The sequence below is a fragment of the Sapajus apella genome, unplaced genomic scaffold, assembly GCF_009761245.1.
Source record: "Sapajus apella isolate SASKATOON/1434 unplaced genomic scaffold, GSC_monkey_1.0 scaffold97, whole genome shotgun sequence".
Classification (NCBI taxonomy): domain Eukaryota; kingdom Metazoa; phylum Chordata; class Mammalia; order Primates; family Cebidae; genus Sapajus; species Sapajus apella.
Window position 1 is genome coordinate 6,079,272 of NW_022437037.1, and position 26,585 is coordinate 6,105,856.

Genomic DNA, 26,585 nt, shown 5'->3' on the forward strand with positions numbered 1-26,585 from the left:
CACCGCAACCTCCGCCTCCTGGGTTCAGGCAATTCTCCTGCCTCAGCCTCCTGAGTAGCTGGGATTACAGACATGCGCCACCATGCCCAGCTAATTTTTTGTATTTTTAGTAGAGACGGGGTTTCACCATGTTGACCAGGATGGTCTTGATCTCTTGACCTCATGATCCACCCGCCTCGGCCTCCCAAAGTGCTGGGATTACAGGCTTGAGCCACCGCGCCCGGCAACCCTATGATTCTTAGTGAGCCCGAGACCCTTCTGTTCTAGCCAATGAGGTTAAGGGCCAGACACCCATTTCTGCCATTCAGTAAACCAACCAAATTCATTGAGCACTCACTGTTTGCCAGGCACCATGCTTGGTGCTAAGGATAGCACAGGTGTATTGGGGTTCTCTTAGAGGGACAGAACTGGCCAGGCATGGTGGCTCACGCCTGTAATCCAAGCACTTTGGAGGCCAAGGCGGGCGGATCACCTGAGGTCGGGAGTTCAAGACCAGCCTGACCAACATGATGAAACTCCATCTTTTTAAAAAAAAAAAAAAAAAAGAGGGACAGAACTAATAGGATATATATAATCATACATATGTGTATATATATATAGGGCAGTTTAGATTAAGTATTAACTTACACGATTGCAAGGTCCCGCAACAGGCTGTCTGTGAGCTGAGGAGCAAGGAGAACCAGTCTCTCAGTTCTAAAACTGAAGAACTTTGAGTCCAGTGTTCAAGGGCAGGAAACATCCAGCAGGGGAGAAAGATGTAGGCTGGGAGCCTAGGCTCCCAGCTCTCTCTTTCACATGTTTCTGCCCGTTTTATATTCGCTGGCAGCTGATTACATTATGCCCACCAGATTAAGGGTGGATCTGCCTTCCCCAGCCCACTGACTCAAATGTTAATCTCTTTTGGCAACACCCACACAGATACACCCAGGATAACTTTGTATCCTTCAATCCAATCAAGTTGACACTCAGTATTAACCATCACCCCAGAGAACCAAATGGACTAAGTCCTTGTCCTGGTGAGTCTTAGACCAGTGTCTCCCTTGTGCCAGACTTAATCCCTGAGGGGATTTGCATCAAATAAGACAGATGAGGTTATCCCGCCTCTCATGTACTGTCATCTCCTCCACCTCCCAAACTGGCAAAGGCTGTGAGGAATGGTGGAGAAGGTGAAGCACTCCATTGTCCCCATGCAGCCACCGAGAGCTTGGAACATGCCCAGTGCTAAGTGACATGTGCTGTAAAGTGCAAAATACACATCAGTTGCTGGGCGTGGTGGCTCATACTTGTAATCCCAGCACTTTGGGAGGCCTAGGTGAGCAGATCACAAGGTCAGGAGTTCGAGACCAGCCTGGCCAATACGGTGAAACCACTTCTGTACTAGAAATACAAAAAGTAGCTGGGTGTGGTGGCACACACCTGTTGTCCCGGCTACTTGGGAGGCTGAGGCAGAAGAATTGCTTGAACCAGGGAGGTGGAGGTTGTACTGAGCCAAGATTGTGCCACTGCACTCCAGCCTGGGTGACAGAGCTAGACTCCGTCTCAAAAACAAAAAAAACACTGGACATGAAGACTTCATGTGACCACAAATAATGTAAATGATCTCATTTATAATTTAAAAATATTAATTACATGTTATTTACAGTAATATTTTGATATAGTAGGTTAAATAAAATTCATTATTAGGTCAGGTGCACTAGCTCATGCCTGTAATACCAGCACTTTGGGAGGCCCAGGTGGGTGGATCACTTGAGGCCAAGAGTTCAAGACCAACCTGGCCAACATGGTGAAACCCCACCTCTACTAAAAATAAAACAAGGTAGCTGGGTGCAGTGGCGCATGCTGCTTAGGAGGCTGAGGCCTGAGACTTGTTTGTACCTGCTGTGGGGAGGGGGACTGAGGTTGCAGTGAGCCAGGATTGTTCCACTGCACTCCAGCCTGGACACTGTCTCAAAAAAAAAATCATTACACTTAATTTCATCTTATTTATTTATTTATTTATTTATTTTGACACAGAGTCTCACTCTGTTGCCAGGCTGCAGTGCAGTGGCACCATCTCAGCTCACTTCAACCTCCGCCTCCCTGGTTCAAGGGATTCTCCTGCCTCATCCTCCCAAGTAGCTGGGACTAAAGGCACACACCACCACACCCAGCTACTTTTTGTATTTTTAGTAGAGATGGGGTTTCACCATGTTGCCCAGGATGGTCTCCATCTCTTGACCTCATGATCCACCCACCCAAAATGCACCCAGCCCCTCCTTTTAGTTTTTTTTTTTTTGAGACAGCATCTTGTTCTGTCGCCCAGGCTGGAGGGCAGTGGCGTGATCTCGACTCACTGTAACATCTGCCTCCCGAGTTCAGACAATTCTGCCCCAGCCTCCCAAGTAGCTGGGACTACAGGCACACATGGCCACACCCAGCTAATTTTTTGTATTTTAGTAGAGACAGGGTTTCACCGTGTTGAGCAGACTGGTGGTGAACTCCTGAGCTCTGGCAATCTGCCTGCCTTGGCCTCCCAAAGTGCTGGGATTACAGGCGTGAGCCACCACACCTGGCTCCTTTTCCTTTTTTTTTTTTTTTTTTGAGATGCAGTCTCCCTCTGTCGCCCAGTCTGGAGTGCAGTGGCACGATCTCGGCTCACCGCAAACTCTGCCTCCTGGGTTCAAGTGATTCTCTTGCCTAAGCCTCCTGAGTGGCTGGGACTACAGGCACACGCCACCACGCCCAGCTAATTTTTGTATTTTTAGTAGAGGTGGAGTTTCACCATGTTGGTTAGGCTGGTCTTGACCTCTTGACCTCGTGATCCACCTGCCTTGGCCTCCCAAAGTGCTGGGATTATAGGAGTGAGCCACCGCGCCTGGCCTCCCTTTACTTTTTTAATATGGCCATTAGAATGCTATAAATGATCTGTGTGACTCACATTATATTGTTATTGGAAGGCTTAGGAGGCTTGGTTTTAGCTGGAACTTGTGACCTTGGGCAAACTTTTCTTTCTTTTTCTATTTTTTTTTTTATTTTTTGAGATAGGGTCTCACTCTGTCACCCAGGCTGGAGTTTGGTGGCATGATCACAACTCACTGCAGCCTCAGCCTCCGGGGCTCAAGTGATCCTCTGGCCTCAGCTTTAGGAGTAGCTGGGACCACTAGTGTGTTCCATTCTGTCAGGCCTATTTTTAAATTTTTTTCTAGAGATGGGAGTCTCACTGTGTTGCCTAGGCTGGTCTCAAACTCCTGGGCTCAAGTGATCTGTCTGCCTTAGCCTCTCAGTGTTGGGACCACATGTGTGAGCCACTGCGCCTGGATGGGCAAGAATCTTCTGATGCTCATTGAACCTTCTGATGCTCTATTTTCTCAACTGTAAGCGCAGGTATTTTAAACACCAGGTCCGTTTTCTTCCTCTGACACCTTGCTGGATGCTTTTTCACCACAGTGGTGGCAGTAGCAGAAGGAAGGCTGGGCACCGCCTCCAAGTTTGCTGGGTTTTGGAGGCTTTATTGCATGTGCTCATTTGGCTGGTTTTATGAGCCGTGTGTTTTGTGTGGTTGGTCAGGAGCCACGTTTTTGACCTCAGTCAGCCAGGCATCCACTTTTCAACCACCGTGGAGTTTGAGTGCTTACTTTGTGCCAAGCTCTCTTCTCTGCTTGGGGATCCCAGCTGGAGAGACACCACAGTGCTCCCTACCCAATTTCACAGGTAGAAACTCCGAGGCAGCAAAAGGCTAGCTCTGCTGGTTGGAGGCAGAACCAGAAGTAAAACCTCGGAATATGCGTTTGTGTTTGTTTTATTGACTGTAGTGGCCCTTGTCTGCTCAGTTCAACAGCATGGCCCCAGAGCCCGACACAGTGAGCACCAGAGTGCAGGTGCCCAGGGAATGAAAGGATGAAGTTTGATTGCCAGGGCTCTCCTCTGGGTTAAGCACTTTGCAGGGACAGGTGACTGCATGTCATTCTCTCCATGAGGCAGGAAGTGCCAGAACTGGACTTTGATGCCAGGTCTCTTCTCTCCCAAGACCCCCTAGCTTGCCCATTTTTTTTTTTTTTTTTTGAGATAGAGTCTTGCTGTCACCCAGGCTGTAGTATGACAGCATGATCTCTGCTCATTGCAACCTTTACCTCCCTGGTTCAAGCAGTTCTGCTGCCTCAGCCTCCCGAGTAGCTGGGATTACAGGTGCACACCACCATGACTGGGTAATTTTTGTATTTTTAGTAGAGATGGGGTTTCACCATGTTGATCAGGCTGATCTCGAACTCCTGATCTTGTGATTCGCCTGCCTCAGCCTCCCAAAGCGCTGGGATTACAGGCATGAGCCACAGAGCCTCTAGCTTGCACTTTAACCCTTACCTGGCTGTGTTGGTTTCAGCGATGGTGAGTCTCCAAGGTTGTACTAGTTTTCTATTGCTACATTACCACACATTTAGTGGGCTTCTGTAACTTTGTTATCTTAAAGTTCTGGAGGTCACAGTGGGTTGGCAGGGCTCATTTTCTTGTGGAGGCTTTAGGGGAGAATCCATTCCTTGTCCTTTGCAGCTTGTAGAGGTGGCCTGCATTTCCGGGGGCGAGGTCCTGCATCATTCCTTTGTCAGTCAAAATGATGACTTCTGCTTCATTAACCACATCTTCTCTGGCCCTGACCTTCCTTCCTTCCTTTTGTGAGGACCCTTGTGATTCCACTTGCCCAACCCAGTAATCCAGGATTCATCTCCATATCTCTAGATCCTTAACTTCATCCCATCTACTGAGTTCCTTTTGCCATGGAAGTTACCATATTCACAGGTTTCAGGAATCAGGACTTGGATATCTTTGGCAGGGGCCTTGTTCTGCCTCCATAAAGTCTACTTTTCTTCTCTATTACACTAGTAATGTCTATTTTGTGGGTATGTCGTGAGGATTACCTGAGTGACCCTACAGGGAGTATTTAGCACAGTGGCTGGCACAGATAAGTGCTGAATGAACCACCCTGTTACTGTTCAGCCTCCTCCTATCATTTTGTTTTGAGATGGAGTCTCACTCTGTTGCCCCCAGGCTGGAGTGAAGTGTCGTGCTCTCAGCTCACCACAACCTCTGCCTCTCAGGTTCAAGTGATTCTTGTGCCTCAGCCTCCTGAGTAGCTGAGATTACAGGTGCCCGCCACCACACCTGACTAATTTTTTATATTTTTAGTAGAGATGGGGTTTCACCATGTCTCTAACTCCTGACCTTGTGATCTGGCTGCCTCAGCCTCCCAAAGTGCTGGGCTTACAGGCGTGAGCCACTGTGCCTGACCTTCTAGATGAAGAATCTGAGGCTCAAACAGTTTATTTATTTATTTTTTGTTTATTTGCCTTCTATCATTTTGTTAGTTGCTGGGTTTTGAGCACTGGGCCGATTCAATGGCCTTCCTGAAGATGGTCAAGGAACAGAATGGAAAATAAAAATTCGGGTTACGTCTTCCCTGTTTTGTAGAGATAGCAAAATATTGAAGACACTGGCAGGGAAATAATGCAAATTTGATAATGTAAAAGAGAGTGTCCGGCGCCGTGGCCTTTAATCCCACCAAGGGAGGGCAGATCACTTTAGGCCAGGAGTTCCAGACTAACCTGGCCAACATGGTGAAACCCCATCTCTACTAAAAATACAAAAATTAGTGGGTGTGGTGGCATGTGTCTATAATCCCAGCTACTTGGGAGGCTGAGGCAGGGGAATTGCTTGAACCTAGGAGTTGAAGGTTGCAGTGAGCGGAGATTGCACCACTGCACAACAGCCTGGGTGACAGAGCAAGACTCCGTCTCAAAAAAAAAAAAAAAAAATGGTAACACTGAAAATGACCATGGATAAAATGTAGGAAAATTCAGAGAATTATAAAGAAGTCTGTACGATTACTCAGAATCCTACTACCCAAGTACTAAGCTTCACTCAGCAGCCTCAGTTCTGGAGTTAGTCAGGCTGAAGTGGGTTAATTTTCCTTCAGGGTCCCGCTGTGCGACCTTGGGCACGTTATCTAACTTCTCAGATCCTCCTTTGTCTCACCTGTGAGTTAGAATATCTGCCCCTGGATTGGGATTAAGTGAGACAAACCATGTGCTTTAGCCCAGAGCATGGTCCACGGCTGGTGCTCAGTGTGTTAGCAACGGCACGTGGAAGAGGGTGGGATGATTTGGGTCCAAGGCCCCAGCATTATTATTATTTTTTGTATTTGCTTTTTGAAATTGCTTTTCTAATTGGTTACGCGTCTAAAAAAGTAAAAACCCTTCTCCGCTCTCCCATCAGCAGACTACGGAGGTAACCTAGATGGGAGTGCAGTCTCCCAGACCTTTTGTTTTGCCGTCACACAAACACACAACACTCAGGAGGAGGGGCTTATTAGTTGTCATTTTGTAAAAATGGGACAAAGTATCCATATTGTGCAACAACCTTGCTTTTGAAATGAACAAATTATTATTTCTGCTACCTTTCCGTACGTATACCTTATATATATTTTGACAAAATCTGGGCTCAGTCTGTCGGGAGGCGCTGCAGTTTTGAAGGGGGAGGGGGCGGAGATCCGGGCTCGCTCCCCGTCACTGCCCCCCTCCAGCTCTTCCTCCTCTTTCCGGGCGCCCTCCCCCCCGGGCCCAGGCTCTTCCCAGGCCTCTACTCCCGGCTGCTCCTCCGGGTCTCCTTCCCCAGCCCCGCTCTGCCCAGGTCAGCCGCGCTCCCCTCCCGCCGTCCCCCGGCCCCTCCCCCTTCCCAGCTCCCTCCCGTCGCTCCCCGCCCCTCCCCCCGGCCCCCGCCCTCGCTCGGCCCCCGGGCCGATCCCAAGGCCGCCGCTCCCGGGAGGCGCGGCAGGGGGCGCTGCGCGGGCTCAGGCTGCAGGCGGCGGCGGGAGGAGGAGGCCGAGGAGGCGGGGGCGGCGGCAGGCGGGGGGCGGGGAGCCGAGCGCGAGAGGGAGCGAGCGGCGAGACAGGCGCTGAGGCTCCAGCGCGCAGCTACGAGCGAGCCCGGGAGGAGGGAGGGAGCGAGCGAGCAGCCCGCGCCGCCACCTCGCAATCCGCCGCCATCCCGCCGCCCCCGCGCTCGACCGCCGCCCGACCGCCATCGCCCGGCCCGGCCGCGCCCGCGGAACCAGACCAGGTGGGCCGGGGCCGGGGCGCGGGGGCGGCGGCGCTAAGATGGAGGCGGCGCGGCCCGGCCAGGCTTTGTTTCCCGTGGCTGCCGCCGGGGGCCCTGCGCCCGGGCCCGACCTTTGTCCGGGAGCGCGGCTCGGCCCGGCCCCCGCCGCCGCCGCCTCCGCCTCCGCCTCCTCCTTCCCGCCAGGCGCAGGGCTGCGGGGCTGGGAGGCCTCGGGGCCTGAGGGCGGCGGGCCGGGGCGTGCTCGCCATTGTTGTGGCGGCGCTGCGCGGCCTCGGGCTCGGGCTCGGGCGGGGTCCGGGGGCCGCGCGCCTCCCGCAGGGCTCGTCAGCCACCCCCGTATCCGCGAGGTCGGGCCGTGCTGCAGAGGCCGGAGGTGCGGGGGTCCCGGGCCAGCAGACGTGTCTCGGGGTTCCGGGGCCGGCTCACGGAGAAACGCGCCCGAGGCGGGGTCCTGCGGGGTCGGGCCTTGGGCCCTGGGCGCTGAGCAGCGTTCGCAGGGCTGTTCCTGGCGCGGGGTGGGCCGGGCCCCGGCGGCGCCAAAGTTGGCGGCCGGGGGAGGGAGGTGAGCGGCCGCCCAGACGGTCTCGGTGTGAGTGCGGGGACCAGAGGGCTATTTTCGAAGCTGAGTGCTCCATGGCTAAAAATGTTTAATAATAAACAGGATGTCGCCACTCGGGGCCTGCCAGATGGGTTTTTTTTTTTTTTCCCTCTTTTGCCTCCCCTAACCCCGAAGAGAGAAATTCAGCCCTGTTGAAACTGGGGCCTCTGAAGAGTGGATTTTTTCCCTCTTTTTCCCTTTTCTTTTCTCCTCCTCGTAAATATCATGGGAGGTCGGAGCCCACCTTTAGGCAAGAATAGGAGGTGTTTTCAGTGGTGAGCTTGAAGGAAGTGGGAGAAGGGGGGCTGGGGAGTGTGTCATTTGCTAAATGGCTGCCTGGGAGAAAATTTTAAACCCTTTGGTTTACAGGACTGTTAAACTTTCCCTAAGGTTTTTTTTTTTTTTTTTTTTTTTTTTTTTTCCTTAAGGCTTAGTGTGCATTTGATGTGGCTTTGTACAGTATCATTCAGTTTGGTTTTTGTAACCGTCTGCATGCGGTCTTAGCATGGTTTCTCCGTATCTCGCTGCAGCCATTAAGCCTTGTCTGTGCACCGCGTCCTGGTGTAAGGTGGGACTGGGGAGGCCCAGGCGTTGGGGTGCAGATCCTGCTGCTTTCCTCTCTAAACCTAGTGACTCTGGGGCTGTCTGAGGCTTCATCTGCATAAATAGGGGCGTGCACCCTCCACCTGGCTGGTTTGGGTGACGGTGAAGGGCCTGGTACAGTTGGTACGCGGTAGTGGTTCCTCCTGCGGCTGTTGCTATGACTGCTGTTCCCAGTCCTACGACTGACATGAGCCCCTTGTGGTGCTACCCATAGAGCCAGACTGTGCCCATGGATGCCACAGGTGCTGGCCTAAGGTAGGGACAATACAGAAGGAATTCAAGGCCCAAGCATCAGTGGGCGTGCTTATACAGTGCTGAGCCTCTGGGGAGGCAAGGATGGGAAAGAGTAGCATTTGTAGCCCTCGACAGCTGAATAGACTCGGGGGGGGGGGGTGGGGGTGTGGTAGTTGATCAGTTTAAGGCAGGGTTAGAACTGTACGAGATACTCAGGACAGACAGACGGCCAAGAAGTCCTGCCTTCTGAGGATAACTGCTTTCCTTGGGGATTGGCAAATGTAACTTGTTCGGGCAAGTATGTCTCTTGGAGCCTGACCGGCTGGGTTCTGGTCCTCATCGGGTTACCCTTAGGCAAGTCTCTGAGCCTCAGCTCCTGCATCTGTAAAATGGGAATAATTATACCTGCCTTGGGTATCTATTAGAGGTTTTGGAAGTCTCACGTAAGACTCTCGTTGAAGTGTCTCTCTCCATAGGAAGGTGATGAAATGTATGTTTTTGTTGTTTTTCTGGTTTCCTTTCCTTCCTTTCTTTTCTTTCTTTCTGTCTCTCTCTCTCTCTTTTTTTTGAGACAGTCTCGCTTTGTCACCCAGGCTGGAGTGCAGTGGTGTGATCTCTGCTCACGGCAACCTCTGTCTCTTGGGTTCAGGCAATTCTCGTGCCTCAGCCTCTGGAGTAGCTGGGATTACAGGCACGTGACACCACACCCAGCCAATTTTTTTTTTTTTTTTTTTTTTTGAGACGGAATTTCACTCATGTTACCCAGGCTGGAGTGCAATGGCGCGATCTCGGCTCACCGCAACCTCAGCCTCCTGAGTAGCTGGGATTACAGGCACGCGCCACCATGCCCAGCTGATTTTTTGTAGTTTTAGTAGAGACGGGGTTTCACCGTGTTGACCAGGATGGTCTTGATCTCTTGACCTCGTGATCCACCGGCCTCGGCCTCCCAAAGTGCTGGGATTACAGGCTTGAGCCACCGCACCCGGCCAATTTTTGTATTTTTAGTAGAGACAGGGTTTCACCATGTTGGCCAGGCTGATCTCGAACTCCCGACCTTAGGTGATCTGCCTGCCTTGGCCTCCCAAAGTGCTGATATTACAGCCCTGAACTGCCTCGCCGGGCCTCCTTTGTCTTAATGCTTTTTTTTTTTTTTCTCCCCTCTTTTCTTGGTTGATGGAACTGTGACCTTCCCATCCCAAATTCTATGACCAGCTAATGTTTGGTTATGGTGACTATCACCTAGCTGCCTGGAAGCACCAGAATGGCTTAGTACAGGTAGGGAGCTCAGCCAGATCTCAGTGTCTGCTGTTTGTTAGAGACCATAGAAGGACTAAGGCTAAGAAGCAGGAGACTGGGCCGGGCGCGGTGGCTCAAGCTTGTAATCCTAGCACTTTGGGAGGCCGAGGCGGGTGGATCACGAGGTCAAGAGATCGAGACCATCGTGGTCAACATGGTGAAACCCCGTCTCTACTAAAAATACAAAAAAAAAATTAGCTGGGCATGGTGGCGTGTGCCTATAATCCCAGCTACTCAGGAGGCTGAGGCAGGAGAATTGCCTGAACCCAGGAGGCGGAGGTTGCGGTGAGCCGAGATCGTGCCATTGCACTCCAGCCTGGGTAACAAGAGCGAAACTCCGTCTCAAAAAAAAAAAAAAAAAGAAGCAGGAGACTGAACCCAGCACCGGCCACAAGTGAGGACTGAGACCCAGGTGGCTTCTTGGCTAAACATGTTAGCTTTTTGGTAAATGGCCCTGCAGTGGTTCTGCATTTTGGTGGGGAATTTGTTTTGGTTCATTTTGGCATTCCCACAACCATCCTGTTGGTTTTTTTCTTAAAATGTGGCACCCCCAGACCTCCTGGCTGTGGGACTGAGATGTTTTAGTAGAGGACTATCATCCTTTGATTTTTCCTCGCTTCCTGCCTCTAGGCCTGTCCTTTCTGTGTAGCTTCACTGAGGCCCAGTCTGGCTCTGGATTGTTTGTTAGCTGGTTCTGCCAGGAGAGAGTGGCTGCCTCTCTCACGAGGCTCTGCTTACTTGTGAATTTCGGTTTCAGTGGCCCCCTAATGCTGATTGCATGCCCTTGCATTAGTCCCTAAGCCCATTGTGTGGGCATCCCTTCTCGTACAGTGCCCTTGGCCCTCTCCAGCCTCCACAGGGCCCACGTGGGTAAAAAGAAAGCCTGGGAAAGGAAGAGCCAGGAAACCTTGGGAGAGTGGAATTTCAGGAATGGCAAGTCAGAACTGGTTCCAGCATGGGTCCGGTTGCCTTGGGCTTTGCTGAGGGATTTTTGTTATGTATTTTTTTGGCCTGTTCACCACTCCTACCCTCTTTTGAATTTCAGTTCTCTTTTTTTTTTAATCCTGAAGGATTATTTTATTGTACTTTTGAGGTTTTTCTTTTCTTTTTTTGTTTTTTTTTTTGCCTTGCACAAAGTACTGACTCATGTTACTGGTGGCTGTGGCTGTATGCTTGTTATATGTCTCATTATCCTACCATTTAAGATTGATCATTTCTGTGTTGGTTTCTGTTTCAAACTGGAATAGGCCAGGTGGTCAATTTATGTATTTCTAAATTCAGTAACGAAGCTTTCTCTACTGTGAAATGTACGTATCTTGTCATGGGTGGACACGTACTAAATAGGGCCTATTTGTACTAGATTTTAAAACAATGCATTTCTCCCTGAAAAAATTTCCAGCAGGAGACATTGGGCTTTGTGCTCTAAATCTTTTTTTTTTTTTTTTTTTTTTTTTTTTTGATATGGCTGGAGTGCAGTCGTGTGATCTTGGCTCACCGCAAGCTCTGTCTCCCAGGTTCAAGTGATTTTTCTTCCTCAGTCTCCTGAGTAGCTGGGACTCTAGGTGTGCGCCACTGCACCCAGCTAATTTTTATATTTTTATTAGAGACAGGTTTTCACCATGTTGCCCAGGCTGGGTTTTGAACTTCTGACCTCGTGATTTGCCTTGGCCTCCCAAAGTGCTGGGATTACAGGTGTGAGCCACAGTGCCTGGCCTAAATCTTGTATTTTTGGTTTTAAATAAATTTCATGTAAGGAGGCAGAGCTAACTAGACTGTCTTCTTTTCAGATCATAACTCAATCTGTTTTTAGGGTTATTTCTGGCACTTGTACAGCCTCAGGAAACTTGGGTCTGTCATTGGGACAAAGAAATACAGGCACTGGCTGTGGTGCTGGAGATGGGAGCAAAATGGGTTATGGTGAGCTTTGTTTCTGGTGTAATAGAATTGTTTGTCATCAGCTTTTAGGTTTAAAAGATGCTATTCAGATTGGCCCTCCTCACCTGGGAGCTGGCAGACCAGGGCCTTGGCGTTGGCGATATCACTGTTCATACCTGTGGGTGGCACGTGGGCAGTCTCTTTGCGCCGTGAGGGAGGTTTGCCTTAGTGACTTGAGCCAGAAGTCGTGGTTGAGCTTTGCTCTCAGCTGTACTTGTTGGTTTTCCGTGTGACCTGAGAAACAGCCTTCGTCTGATACGAAGTGCACCTCCGAGGTGCTGGCGGCAGTGCTGGTTTGTGAAGCATTGCATGCAGCAGGAGTAGCTGGCAGAACAAAGCCTATCTCAAGTTGCTGGCGGTCTTTCACATCTCATACAGGACTTCCTTCCGTTCTTACCTCTGCAGCCAGTTGTGTGGTTCCCGTCTGGACTCTCTTCCTCCTTTCCAAGATAACCATCAGCCTTTTTCTCTGTAGGGCTACAGAAGCAGTATTTATTGCATTTTTAATTCACTTGTCGGGCAGTAGATACTCTTTGAGCACCTATAATTTGCCAGGCATTGCACAATGCCCTTTAAATACATTTTTCTTGTGGCGGGGCAAGGTGGCTCATGCCTGTAATCCTAGTACTTTGGGAGGCTGAGGCAGATGGAGTGCTTGAGGCCAGGTTAGGACTAGCCTGGGCAATTCGATGAAAAAAAAATGTCTTTTAATAGTAGGATATAGTGGCGCATGCCTGTAGTCCTAGCTATTTGGGAGGCTGAAGCAGGAGGATCACCTGAGCTTGGGAGGTTGAGGTTGCAGTAAGCCGTGATCATGCCACCACACTCCAGCCTGGGCAATGGAGTGAGACCCTGTCTGGAAAATTAAAAAAGGCCAGGCGTGGTGGCTTACACCTGTAATCCCAGCACTTTGGGAGGCCAAAGTGGGTGGATCAACTGAGGTTGGGAGTTCAAGACTAGCCTGATCAGCATGGTGAAATCCCATCTCTGTTAAAAATACAAAAATTAGCTGGATGTGGTGGAGCACACCTGTAGTTCCAGCTACTCAGGAGGGTGAGGCTGGAGAATCGCTTGAACCTGGGAGGTGGAGGTTGCAGTGAGCCGAGATGGCGCCACTGCACCCCAGCCTGGGTGACAGAGTGTGAGACTCTGTCTCAAAAAAAAGGGGGGGGGGATACTGAAAAGAATAAATACCAAAATAAATATATGAATCACTTGTGACCTCACCATTCAGAGCTAACTACATTAAACATGCTAGTGTGTCTTTCCTCTGATGATGCTTGTGTTTTTAAAATTAAAGCAATAGTATATACGTTGAGTGTATACTTGATAGGTTGCTTTTTCCTTTTTAATGTTGTTGTGTATTCCTCTAAGTGAATTTTACAATCACACAATTGCCGTCATAGAGATTGCCGTAGTTTATTGAATCATGTGTTATTAGACGTTCAGATTGTTGTTGCCCTCTTTTCCCTCCTATAAGCAAGACCATAGGGAGCATCTTGGCATGTAAGTCTTGGTCCACATGGCTGATCATCTCCCTTAAGTGGAATTTCTGGAGCCAGAGGGTTTCAGGCTTGTTCTTTTCTGGACAGGATCAGTTTTCTCCTTCAGTCCTTGTTGCCTCCTTCACCATCCTTGAGCCAAAGGCAGCCTCTTTATTTTTTTCTTTTTTGAGACAGGGTCTTGCTTTGTCGCCCAGGCTGGAACTCAGTGGCGCATTCTCAGCTCACTGTAACGTCTGCATCCTGGGCTCAAATGATCCTTCTGCCTCAGCTTCCCAAATAGCTGGGACTCTATAGGCATGCGCCACCATGCCTGACTAATTTTTGTATATATATATGGGTTTTTTTTTTTTTTTTTTTTTTTTGTTGGAGCCGGGGTTTCGCATTTTGCCCAGGCTGGTTTTTTTTTTTTTTTGAGTTGGCATCCTGCTGTGTCAACCAGGGTGGAGTGCAGTGGTGTTATTTTGGCTCACTGCAACCTCCATTTCGGGGTTCAAGCACTTCTCCTGCCTCAGCCTCCTGAGTAGCTGGGATTACAGGCATGTGCCATCACGCCCAGCTACTTTTTGTATTTTTAGTAGAGACGGGGTTTCACTGTGTTGGCCAGGCTGGTTTTGAACTCCTGACCTCAGGTGATCCACCCGCCTTGGCCTCCCAAAGTGCTGGGATTGCAGGTGTGAGCCACTGTGCCTGGCCACCCAGGCTGTTTCAAACCTTGGACTCAAGCGATCTCTCTGCCTCAGCCTCTCAAAATGCTGGGATAACAGGCATGAGCCTTGGCACCCAGCAAGGCAGCCTCTTAAATGAGCCACTGGGTTCTCCGGTTAAGCCGTTTCAGAAGTGAGCTTGAGGTCTTACTCCATTTACGGATGTGAGTCTGGACAAGCCTTTTATCTTAAATACTTTTTATTGTAGAGACAAGGAGACATGGATGCCCCATTGGCTCCTCGGGAGATCCTGGTCTGGTGGTGAGAAGGTGGACGCCTCCTTAGGGAGGTCCTGGAGAGCCCCCCCACCTAACTTTGGCCTCATCCTCCTATGATTCCTTCGGAGCCCCCTACAGTTTCTCTTCATAGCACATTTCACAACTTGTAAATAGGGTTTTTTTGAATTTTCAAAAGTTGTGAAGTATACATAACATAAAATTGACCATGTTTAAGTGAGCAGTTGAGTGGCATTAAGCACATTCACAGTGTTGTGCAGCCATCACCACCAGCCACCTCCAGAACGTTCTCACCTTCCCAAACTGAAACTGTTCCCATTAGATACCAACTCTCTCTCCCCCATTCTCACCATTCTTTCTCTCTCTCTCTCTCTCTCTCTCTCTCTCTGTTTTTTTTTGAGATAGGGTCTCATTCGACCAGGCTGGAGTGCAGTGCCATGATCTTGGCTCACTGCAACCTCAGCCTCTTGAGTAGCTGGGATTAACAGGCACAGACCACCACACCCAGCTAATTTTTGTATTTTTTGTGGAGACAAGGTTTGACCATGTTGGCCAGGCTGGTCTTGAATTCCTGGTCTTAAGTGATCTGGTTGCCTCAGCCTCCCAGAGTTCTGGGATTACAGATGTGAGCCACCATGCCTGTCCTAATTTTTGTATTTTGTATTTTATTTTACTATTTTTTTGAGATGAAGTCTTGATGTCACCCAGGCTGGAGTGCAATGGTGTGATCTTTGCTCACTGCAGCCTCCGCTTCCGGGGTTCAAGAGATTGTCCTGCCTCAGCTCTCCAGTCGCTGGGATTACAAGCATGCACCACCATGCCCAGCTAGTTTTTGTATTTGTAGTAGAGACGGGGTTTTGCCATGTTGGTCATGCTGATCTGGAACTTCTAACCTCTAACCTCAAGTGATCCGCCTGCCTCAGCCTCCCAGAGTGTTGGGAATACAAGTGTGAGCCACTGTATTTGACCTGTATTTTTTTTTTTTTGTAGAGATGAGTTTTCACCATGTTGGCCAGGTTGGTCCTGAACTCCTGGCCTCATGTGATTTGGCCTCCCAAAGTGCTGGGATTATACTTGTGAGCTACCATGGTTGGTCTAATTTTTTTTTTTTTTTTTTAAGATGGAGTCTTGTTCTGTCGCCCAGCCTGGAGTACAGTGTCATGATCTCTGCTCTCTGCAACCTCCGTCTCCTGGGTTCAAGAAATTCTCTTGCCTCAGGCTCCTGAATAGCTGGGATTACAGGCCTGGCTAATTTTTGTATTTTTTAGTAAAGACAGAGTTTTGCCATGTTGGCCAGGCTGGTCTCGAACTCCTGAGCTTAAGTGATTTGCCTGCCTTGGCTTCCCAAAATGCTGGAATTATAGACATGTATAATTCCTTGGTGGCAATGGTGAGCCACCTTGCCTTGCCCACCATTTTACTTTCTCTCCGTGAATTTGACTACACTTAAGTACCTCATGTTAGTGAGATCATCTATATTTGTCGTTTTGCATCTGGCTTATTTCACTTAGCATAGTGTTTCCAAGGTTCATCAGTATTGTAACGTGTCAGAACTTCCTTCTTAAGGCAGAGCTCTTATCTACATGTATCTACTACAGTTTTGTTTATTCATCCAGCAATGGACAGCAGCCTATAGATAGTTTTGTTTTCTTGTATTGAATGGTCCTTCTTCCCAGTGGAGTGAGTGAATGCATCCGGAAGCAGAATTCTATTGCTTCCTATTCATCACTGTGTGCCAGGTGTCTGGGAAGGGGGTCTCATAGGAGCCCTCCCAGAAACCAAGCTCGCCTCAGTCTGGGTATGGGGCGGTCAGGGAAGGCGCTCTGGAAAATGTAGCTGACTTGAAATAAGCACCACTTGAAAACAGTGTGCTGAGGCCTGGAATATTAAAAGCGTGTTCCTATGTGGAAATTAGAAATGTATGGGTCCCAGAAGAGACCTTGTGGGTCAGCCTGCATTCCAGAGTGCCAAAGCCTTTTGAATGGCGAACATTATGCAAGCTTTCTCGTATGGCCAGTGGCCAGAGGGGAGGAGGGCAGAGAATGACTGTGGCTCCGGGAAGCCCTCAGGGAAGCCCTCCTCGAAGACTTGCCGACATGCTTTAGGATCATGTCTTTGTATGGAACCACGGGATGGATCGCTGCAGGACCTACTGGAAAAAGGAGGTCATCTCCAGCACTCTTTCCATGGGTCCTTTGTGTCTTGCAGAACTTTTTTTGGCAGGTGTTGTTTACATATGGTTCAGAGCTTAAAGAACAGCTCTGTTCCAGGCGAGGGCAGAAAGCACAGGCCTGTCTGGGAGGGGCGTCATCACTCCTGCCTGCCTGCCCTACCAACCTGTCAGTGGATTGAATGGGCAAAGTGTTCAGAAATCCTTGGGCAGAGGATAGTGTTCTGAATCATAATGTGGAATTTTCTGGGTTTTTTTCTTTGATAAAACATTAATTACAAAAGTATACGTACTTTTTTTTTTAAAAAAAAAAAAAAAGAAATTAGAAGCCAAGTGTATGAAGAGAGATGAAAGCTTCTCCCCAATGTCCCAGGTAGTAATCACCATTGATAAATTTGGTTTGTTTATCCTTCTAGGCTCAATGCACACATAAAATATGGCCTTATGTAGGTAAGTTTTTTTAAACAAAAATGGGATATACTATGCTTTATTGTATTGCAACTTGCATTTTCAAAATTTTGCAGTCATTTTTTTTCATGTATATTTTTAAGCATAACTTATTTTAACATTTTCAGTAATACTTTTTTTTTTTTTTTTTTTTTGATCAGGCTGGTCTTGAACTCCTGGCCCCCAGCTATTTTCCCATCTTGGCCTCCAAAAGTGCTAGGATTACAAGTCACCACACCCAGTTTTCCATATTAATATGAACAGACCTACCACACTAAGTGTTTTAAAACAATGTTAGGTTTTAAAAAAATATACAAGTGTATAAAGAAGAAAAAAATCGTTTATAATCTTGTGGTTTAGATATTCCCAGTTGACTTTTTTTTTCTGGAGATGGAGTTTTGCTCCATTGTTCAGGCTAGAGTGCAGTGGCACCATCTCGGCTCACTACAACCTCCACCTCCCAGGCTCAAGCGATTCTCCTGCCTCAGCCTCCTGAGTACCTGGAATTACAGGTGCCTGCCATCATCCCCGGCTAAGTTTGTATTTTTTGTAGACATGGCATTTCACCATGTTGGGCAGGCTGGTTTTGAACTCCTGACCTTGTGATCCACCTCGGCCTGCCAAAGTGCTGGGATTACAGGTGTGAGCCACCCACCCGGCCTTTCTGTATTTTTAGTAGAAACAGGGTTTCAGTATGTTGGCTAGGCTGGTCTCGAACTTTTGACCTCAGGTGATCCACCCAACTCAGCCTCCCAAAGTGCTGGAATTACAGCATGAGCCACTGCACCCGGCCCCCGGTTGACTTTTTAAAAAGAAAATTCAAGCTGTTTAGGGAGGTATAAAGGCTCTTCCCCACTCCCTTTGAAAGGAAACCACTGTGAGAAAGTTCTTGGGATTCCTTCCAGAAAAAAACCCACATTATCTGCATGCACGTTTGTATTCTTCAAGCGTGCTGCTGCCCTTTCACATGATAGTGTCTTGGTGTGCTCCCAGACAGCCATGCAGATGGATTATGTCATCGACTTTAGCAACTGCAGAGAGTATTTTGTGAGTATACTTGATTTAACCTGCCCTACTTGTGGACATTTGGGCTATTTGTAGTTTTGGAATGTTAAACAGTTTTGGTAAAACTGTACCAGATTTGTCTTCAAAAACATGCAATTTGTATGTAGGCGTATAAATGTGAGAGTGTGGTTCTGCAGTGTGAACTCTTCAACTGAATAGCATTTTGGTAAGAATTCTGCTAAATTCCTCTTCAGAAAACTTTTTATCAGTTCATGTAATGGTATGTGTGAGCATGTTTCTGGGCTATGGGCTTTTCTGAATGAACAGCCTTTTTGGATTGTTTTGGGTGTGCACATTTTCCAATCAAAAGCTACTGTTTCCGTTTCCGGCTTTCTCTGGTCAGCGTAGGGTCGGATGTTTTGGCAGGCAGCCATCAGACACACCAGCTCTGTTCACAGTGCAGAAGCAGCCACTGGAGGAGTCGTTCTAGGTGTCTTGTTAGGTGAAGGCCATGGTGGGAACTAGAAGGAGGCGATAGACACAGGCAACCAGGTCTAAGGTTGACTTTCTGTATCAGCTAAAATGATGGTCCTTGGTGCCTGTTTTCTTCTAACCGTTACACACTAGAGCCTGGTGCATAAAATTCAGAGATGGCCTCCATTTTAAGTTTTCCCATAGCCCTGCGTTTCATAGCCCTTGGTGGTTTTGTGGCTGTTACTATTCAATGCTCTTGGTGTGCCACCCCTCCTGCCCCCCACTTTGGTTTAGTTTTTCCAGGAGATTACACCAGTGGTTGAAGTGACTGTAGAAATGAAGCCCTGGCATGCCTGGGTGGTGGTGTTTCATCAGGTTAGGCTCAGGGGATTGGTGCTCTGGCAAAACGACGTGCAGTTCGGAATTAAACTGCTCTGGCCCCTGGGCGGTTATTGTTAGCTGGAACTCATTCAGAGAGAGCTCCCTGGGAGAGTTGGGAATGCCATGCCCCCTCTTCCTGGTGGAGAGTAGCTCTCCCTGGCAGACACAGTGCAGCACCCCACATTGGAAGCCCTGCTTTGGGGTCAGCTGCCTTCAAGTCCACGTTCTACCACTTACAAGCTAGGTGACCTGGGACCAGTTTTTATATCTTTTAATCTCCATTCTCTTCCTCTGCAAAATGTGACAGTAATACCTTCACAGAATTGGGGAAAGGATTCAGAGGGTCATGTACTGCAGAGTTGATAGGTCACCTGGCACAAGGCAGCAGGTTCTCCATAGACCGCAGCTATTAATGGTTCCTGGATTCAGCCTTCCATGGGGGTCTGGGGGTTTGGAACAGGCAGGCTTGTATATTTGGGGCCCGTTTGTTACCTAGGTGTTGAGGTTTCTAATTGTGTGCTCAGCACTGCGCTACATGCTAAAGATTTGGACCCACAGCGCATTGCCCTCACATCCTGGAGCTCAGTCACCTTAATTAGCAAGGGCCTTCTGTGGGCAGGTGCATTGGGGCTCTTTATGCCATCTCTCTCTCCACATTGAACACCTCTTGCAGATGTCTGTTCCCGCAAACAAGGGTGTTTGATCGCTGGCAGCTGTTCTGCGTCTAGTCTGTTCTGTTCTGTTGGAGAGTTTCAGGTAAATGTCTTGGAATGAAGGTAGGCATGTTAAGGCAGTTTGTGGGATCCGGCTGCAAGGGAGACTCTGCTGCTCCAGCCAGCAACAGCCCTGACTTGGCCCCGGGCCAACAGGAGTGTTCCTTTCAGCTTCTTAGACCTACCTGCTGTGAAGTCTTGAGCAAATCATCTCTTTTGCTCCTTTAAGTTTGTTTTCTTATCTGCCAAGTGGGTATGGAACCTGTCTCATGGCATTGCTGTGAAGATTGGCCTAATTTCTGGGATGTAGTTAGTGCAGTGTAGGAAACCTAGTCAACTCTGAACAGTGAACGGTGTTGATACTATGTTGCTCAGTTTACCGAGATCTTAAAAATAATGTAACAATTACAATACAGACTTGTTACAGACATCAAGCTCCAGAAGTGCAGAGTAGAAAGTAAAATTCATTCCTTCCTCCCTGCTGTTTCTTTTTAATATCAAGGGAGGACTGCTGTCTTAAATAATTGTTTTTAACTAAGGGGAGTGTTTTAACTGCATATGAATTCTAAACCAGAAGTGACCACTGGAAGGTGAGAGGTGTTGCTGTTTATAGGTAGACCTTAATATAAGCAAAGACATCTCATATATGGCTCCTTAGTGTGGTCACTTCAGCTTTTTCTTGTATTAAGGGGAGAAAAGGTCATTGTAATTCTTTGCACATCCTGGATGAATCATAATGTTGTATTGGTAAAGTTCAGCAGTGGCATAGAGTGGGTTTAATTAACAAGTGCTCCATCCAAAGAAGCTTTACGATTTGCTGCTGACATGGCTGGGTGGTGGGGGGAGGGGGAAGGTGGGCATGCCCTTCAGGGTAATGGGGAAGTACAGTCTGAGTTTTTAGGAGCTTGGGGGAAATGGTGGGTGGGGTAGGAAAGTTGTGAGTATAGCATTGTGGTGGGGTGAGGGTTCTGTGGGTAAGGTGTTTATAACGTGTGTAGTATATTTGCAGTGAGGGCACATGCTCCCCTTTCCTGCCATTCTGAAGCCACAGCTTGTGTACCTGGGAATGTCCCTGGAGTGGTAATCCGCAGCCCTTATTTTGGGTCTGCTCTTTCTTTCTTTGTTACGTTAGACCTGGCCTCACCAGCAATTGTCCTTGGTTTCCTCTAGTTTCTGAGGCTTGGAAGAGAAATCATGTGTGGCTTCCGGGGTCCACTCTTTTGGCTTTTGCTGGAGATTATTTATACCAACCCAGCCCTTTTAACTCCCACTTCAGTATTTTTGGATTTATTTATTTTTGTCAAAGAGAAAGTGCCTTTGTCTGGGCTGAATTGTGATGAACCATCTCTATAGCAGCAAACACCCGAGGGCTTGTGGCAGCTCTGAGGCTGTGGTAGAGTGAGGAGGGCACCGTGTGACCCTTGCCCTCACTTCACCTCTGAGCCTCTGTTGCCTTATCTGCAAATATGGGGTGATAGTAAGGACAGCCACCTCGATGGTTAGGCGATGCTCTCTGTGGCTGTAATGTTTATTCAAGCAGGCCGTGGGAGTATTTCCTCACCGGGGTAACAGGAGGCATTGCATCCAGGTTGGAATGGTTGCTAAGGAGTCCTTTGGTGCCTCTGGTGATAGTCATTGTGGGCTCTAATCCACCTCCTCCAGCTGAACTGTGGGAGCTCCACAGCCAGAGGGGGTGGGAAGAGGAGGATGAGTTGTTGTAAGTAGGCTGTGTTCTGTGCCTGACTGGGCATTTGCTGCCGAAGGGCATCTGACTCCCATGTAATTTACCTAATGAGAGGTCTCGGGCCTTGCTGGTTTCTCTGTGCAGGGTTACAGCTCTCAACTCTTTTTCTTTCTTTGGACACAAATGAAAAATATGCTTCACGGAGATGCCAGGTTGTACAGAAATAATTGGCCCAAGCATGTAAAGATACAGGTACTAGAGTGTTGGTTGTGACCTTTGTGATAGGACATGTCCAGTTGGACATTTCTATCGGTAGGGCAATGGGTAAATAAAATATGATGCCTCTGTATGGTAGAATGCTGTGTAGGCATTAAAAAGAATGAGGTAGATCACCATGGGTATTTTTATCTTTTAATTTTTAAACAAAGTCTGAAGTAAACAGAGCTATGTATGTTTTTAGAAAGATGACCATTGTACAGTAAGAAAAGAATCCAGGTTGCATAATACAGTAGCTTCATGCATTTGTAGAGAAGACCATGACTGCTTATGTGAATGTGTATAATAAGCTTGGAGGCTGTCCACCAGTTTGTTAACGCTGATTACCTTTTGAGTTGGATTGTTTTCTTGTGCACACATTAATATCTTTTTTTTTTTTTTTTTTTTTTTTTTTGAGATGTGGTTTTGCACTTGCTGCCCAGGCTGGAGTATGTGGCACAATCTTGGCTGACTGCAACCCCCACCTCCCGGGCTCAAGTGATTCTCCTGCCTCAGCCTCCTTAGTAGCTGTGCCTGCCACCATGACAGCTAATTTTGTATTTTTAGTAGAGACAGGGTTTTGCCATGTTGGCCAGGCTGGTCTCGATCTCCTGATCCCAGGTAATCTGCCCATGTCCAGCTCCCAAAGTGCTTGTATTATAGGCATGAGCCACTGCACCTGGCCACATTAGTATCTTTTGAATTTGTCCACCACGTTAGTATCTTGAATTTGTATTACTGAATGTGTATTAGTAACATGTATTGGTTACAAAGATAATAACAAAGGTAACTTGCATGTGCTTCAGTACAGTGTAGCCTCTGGGGGCCGGGCCAGGCTGGGCTGGGGCAGCTGCTGTGTTGGTGGCTTTTTCCTGGTGCCAGCTCAAACCTACGGTGAGGGAAGAGCTGCTCCAGGTTTCATATTTCATGCAGACCCATCCACTGTGCCCTGGCTCCTGGTGCTGGGCCCGAGCGGTTCCCGTGAATTTAACCAGTTCTGCCGTCTGTCTCTGTTGATGTGTCAGTGGCCCTCAGAAACTGCTTTGTTGATCTGGTTAGAAGGAACAATCCAATCCAAATGCTGTCTCCGATTTCTCTTCCCTACTAAATCAGATTTTACAATGAAGAACATAGATTTTGGTTGCATTTGCAGAGTACTTCTTCTCATTTGTTAATTCACCATTTTGGTGGTGGAAAAGGAAGGAAAAACTGAAAGAAGGCTATATATTTCTTTTACTTGCTGGTCCTTGTTAAATGCCAGAGAGGGAGGCCTTTATAGCACAGCTGTCCAGCTGTTCATCACCGTGTATTAAAATCATCATCTTCCCCGCTTCCCCCTCCCCCTTGCTAAATTAATCGCATCTTCAAAAGGGGAGGTAGGCAGGAACTCGGAGATTGCAGATGAGCTTTCCAACCAGAGTCCTCTTCCGGCTTCAGCCCAAGCCTGCCTGCCTGTGAGCTAGATGAGGAGGGGCTCCAGGCAGACCCTGTGGGTGAGGAGCCCAGAGCTGGTGTAGACTCTGGGGGTGTGGGATGCTGTATTAGAGTAAAGATATCAGTGCCAGCGCCAGCTCACACCCCACTGCAGGCCAGGCCTGCACTTCACATTCACCTCAGGTCCCCTGGAGCATTGGCAGGGCCAGGGAGTACTGTGGGTAGGCGGGGCTATTCTCTGGGGCCCACAGCATGGGCCTCCCGATCATGGCAGCAGGCGTTGTTCTTCCATTGCCTGACACTGTCCAAGCATGTCTGGATGTCAGATCACTATGGGTTCAGGTTCAGGGTTTTAGATTCGCTAACTGGATGATAGTAACCCTGGGCCAGTTATTTAATGCTGCTGAGCCTTGATGTCTATAACATGGAAGTACTAATATAATACCCTTCTCTGAGTAGTTTATTTTGTTTCTTGCTTCAAGGAACTATTTTTATTCGTTGTTTTCTTTTCCTTTTTTCCTTGTGAACCTCACCTGACTGGAGGAGCTCCTATTCCTAACTGCTGTTTTATGCAAATATTTTGTTACATTCCCTAATTCTCTTTAGGCTTTTTCTTCATTGTTTCTGCTTTCCCTCACATTCGATTGCATTGGTTTTTTTCTGATTTCTTAAATCAGATGCTTAATTTATATTTCATTCTTTTTTGTTAGGAATTTAGTTTTTAGGGTATCCTCTGAGTGCAAACTTATTTTTGCTTTGAAAGTTTTGTTATGGCATGTAATCCCAGCACTTTGGGAGGCCAAAGTGGGAGGATCACCTGAGGTCAGGAGTTCGAGACCAACTTGGCCAACGTGGTGAAACCCTGTCTCTACTAAAAATACAAAAATTAGCCAGTGTGGTGTGGCACACACCTGTAATGCCAGCTGCTTGGGAGACTGAGGCAGGATAATCATTGAACCTGGGAGGCAGAGGTTGCAGTGAGCTGAAATCGTGCCACTGCATTCCAGACTGGGTGACAGAGTGAGACTCCGTGGGCGGGGAGATAAAGTTTTATTATGTAGTGTTTTATTTTTATTTGTACTATTTTCTAGATATTCTGCAGTTGTGGTTTTGAATTCCACTAAGTTTTTCAGTAGAGAGCGTTAAGTTTTCCAGCTGTTAGGGTTATTCTTATTTTTACTTTTATCATGTCTTGTTTTATTGCACTGTTGTCAGAGATTTTTGCTTTTCAGAATTAGGGATTTTTCTTTTTCTTTTTTCATTTCTTTTCAGACAGGGTCTTGTTCTGTCACTCAGGCTGGAGTGTAGTGGCACAGTCATGGCTTATTGCAGCCCCAAACTCCTGACTCAAGGGAGTCTCCCAAGTAGCTGGGACCCAGGCACATGTCACCATGCCCATGTAATTAAAAAAAAAATATATATATATATATATATTTATTTATTTGTAGAGATGGTGTCTTGCTATGTTGCCTAGACTGGGTCTCAAACTCCTCACCTCAAGCGATCCTCCCACTTCATTCAGACTCTCAGAGTGTGGGGATTACGGGTGTGAGCCACTGTACCTGGCCTGGATTTTTCTTAAAGTCTAATATAGTCACTTTTAGAACATGTTTACTCATCTGCCTTGACCTTTTCCATCTTGATGGGCTGATCTACCAAGGTGGACAGATTTCTGTTTTTCCTAATGTTTGTACTTTCATTGTGGGTGGTCCCCTTGGCCGTTTTAAAAAGACCCTGCTCTGCTGCTTGCTCTTTTGTGTCTGTCTCCTTCGATTCAACGTTTTTTTTGTATGTGAGTTTCATCTGTGTAATTGTATATGTTTATTTGTTCTCATTGTAGAATGGTTTTTGGATATATGGTTATTTATTCTTGTGACAGACTGAGCTCATTTCCGTAGTTCTTCCAAACAGTGTCAGTGGCGTGGCCTTCAATGTTGCATGCATGTGTGTGTGCGCGTGCACTGCTGGACATGTACCTAGGAATAGAGTTGCTGGGCCACAGGTGGGCATATGGTGGCTGTATGGGTGGCTGCCAGCTCTCAATGATGGCACCAGGTGTGTGAGGGTCATCCTTGTTCTGCTCTGGTTGCAAAGATGTCGCTTCTTTGCAAATTAACCTCTAGATTCCTTGTAATTCTAGTGGAAATCACAGCAACTTTTCTTTTGTTTTTGCTGTTTCTTTCGGAAATGGACAAACTCATTCTCAAATTTATATGAAAATGCAGAACCGCCCAGAATAATCAAAGCATTCTCTCTCTCTTTTTTTTTTTTTTTCTTTCTTTTTTGAGATGGAGTTTTGCTCTTGCTCAGGCTGGAGTGCAGTGGGATGATTATAGGTCACTGTAGCCTCAAACTCCTAGGCTAAGGAGATCCTCCAGCCTCAGCCTCCCGAGTAGCTGGGAATATAGGCATGTACCAACACATCCAGCTAATTTTTAGTAGAGATGGACTCTCACTGTGTTGCCCAGGCTGATCTCAAACTCCTGGCTTCAAGAGCTCCTCCGGGCTTGGCCTCCCAAAGTGCTGGGTTACAGGTGTGAGCCACCTCACCTGACTAATCAAAGCATTCTTGAAGAAAACGCTGAAGGACGTATCCTACCAGATATCCAGACTTTATAAAAGCTACAGTGATTAGGACAGTGGAGTGTTGCCAAAAAGATAGACAAATAGGATGATTGGATGGAACAGTCATGAAACAGACTGTGCACCGACAGTCACTTAATTTATGACACATGACAGAGAAAAGATGGCCTTTTCAAAAAAGGTACTGGGAGAACTGAACTCTCTGTGAGGGAAAAAAAGATGAACCTTTTATCACTAATCATATCCAGAAATCAGTATTAGGTAGATCATAGAGGTAAACATGAAAGATAAACCAAATCTTCTAGAGTAAAACATAGAATTTCTTCATGATTTTGGAGAAGACAAAATTCCTTAAGCATAGAAAACACTAAAGTAGAAAAATCTGATGCACTGAACTGCATTAAAGTTTGTATCTTTTACTTTTTTTTTTTTTTTGAGATGGAGTCTCTGTCACCCAAGCTGGAGTGCAGTGGCGCAGTCTTAGCTCACTGCAACCTCTGTCTCCAGGGTTCAAGCGATTCTTCTGCCCCAGCCTCCGGAGTAGCTGAGATTACAAGCGTGACCCACCGTGCCAGGCCAATTTTTATATTTTTAGTAGAGATGGGGTTTCACCATGTTGGTCAGGCTGGTCTTGAGCTCCTGACCTCATGATCTGCTTGTCTTGGCCTCCCAAAGTGCTGGGATTACAGGTGTGAGCCACCGCACTTGGCTGTATCTTTTACTTTTTACATTGCTCCAATGAAATGCAATCAATACTAATTTCTAATTGCCTGGAAATGGTAGATAATCCATCTTGTTTGTTTCTCCAGAAACCTCTGTCTGGCTCTTACCAGGACTGTTGCCCTCTGGCTGGTGGTGTGGCTGCCATCTCGGGCTGCTTTTTTTTCTTTTTTCTTTTCTGAAGTGGAGTTTCTGCTGTGTCGTCCAGGCTGGCTGGAGTACAGTGGCACGATCTTGGCTCACTGCAACATCTGCCTCCGGGCTCAAGCAATTCTCCTGCCTCAGCCTCCAAGTAGCTGGGACTACAAGTGCCCACCACCACGCCCAGGTAATTTTTGTATTTTTAGTAGAGATAGGGTTTCACCATATTGGCCAGGCTAGTCTTGAACTCCTGACCACAGGAGATCCACCTACCTCGGCCTCCCAAAGTGCTGGGATTACAAGTGTGAGCCATTGTGCCTGGCTGCCATCTTGGGCTTCTGTTGGTCGTCATTCTGGACTTGTTTTTGTCTCTCCACAGTG

The 26,585-nt window shown here is 47.7% G+C and overlaps 1 protein-coding gene across 8 annotated transcripts in view; it reads left to right on the forward strand.

Moving 5' to 3' along the window:
- PRRC2B (proline rich coiled-coil 2B) overlaps positions 1–26,585 on the forward strand; it is a 119,668-nt gene that overhangs the window by 10,371 nt on the left and 82,712 nt on the right. For 5 of the 8 annotated variants that reach the window (XM_032257633.1, XM_032257639.1, XM_032257636.1 and 2 more), the window contains exon 1: positions 7,000–7,086. The exons of 1 other annotated variant lie outside the window; for it this stretch is intronic. The gene's annotated coding sequence lies outside the window, so the exon portion shown is untranslated. Of the gene's footprint in view, positions 1–6,999; positions 7,087–26,585 lie in introns of those variants that run through there. 2 more of the 8 variants (XM_032257635.1, XM_032257640.1) reach the window with 1 other exon arrangement.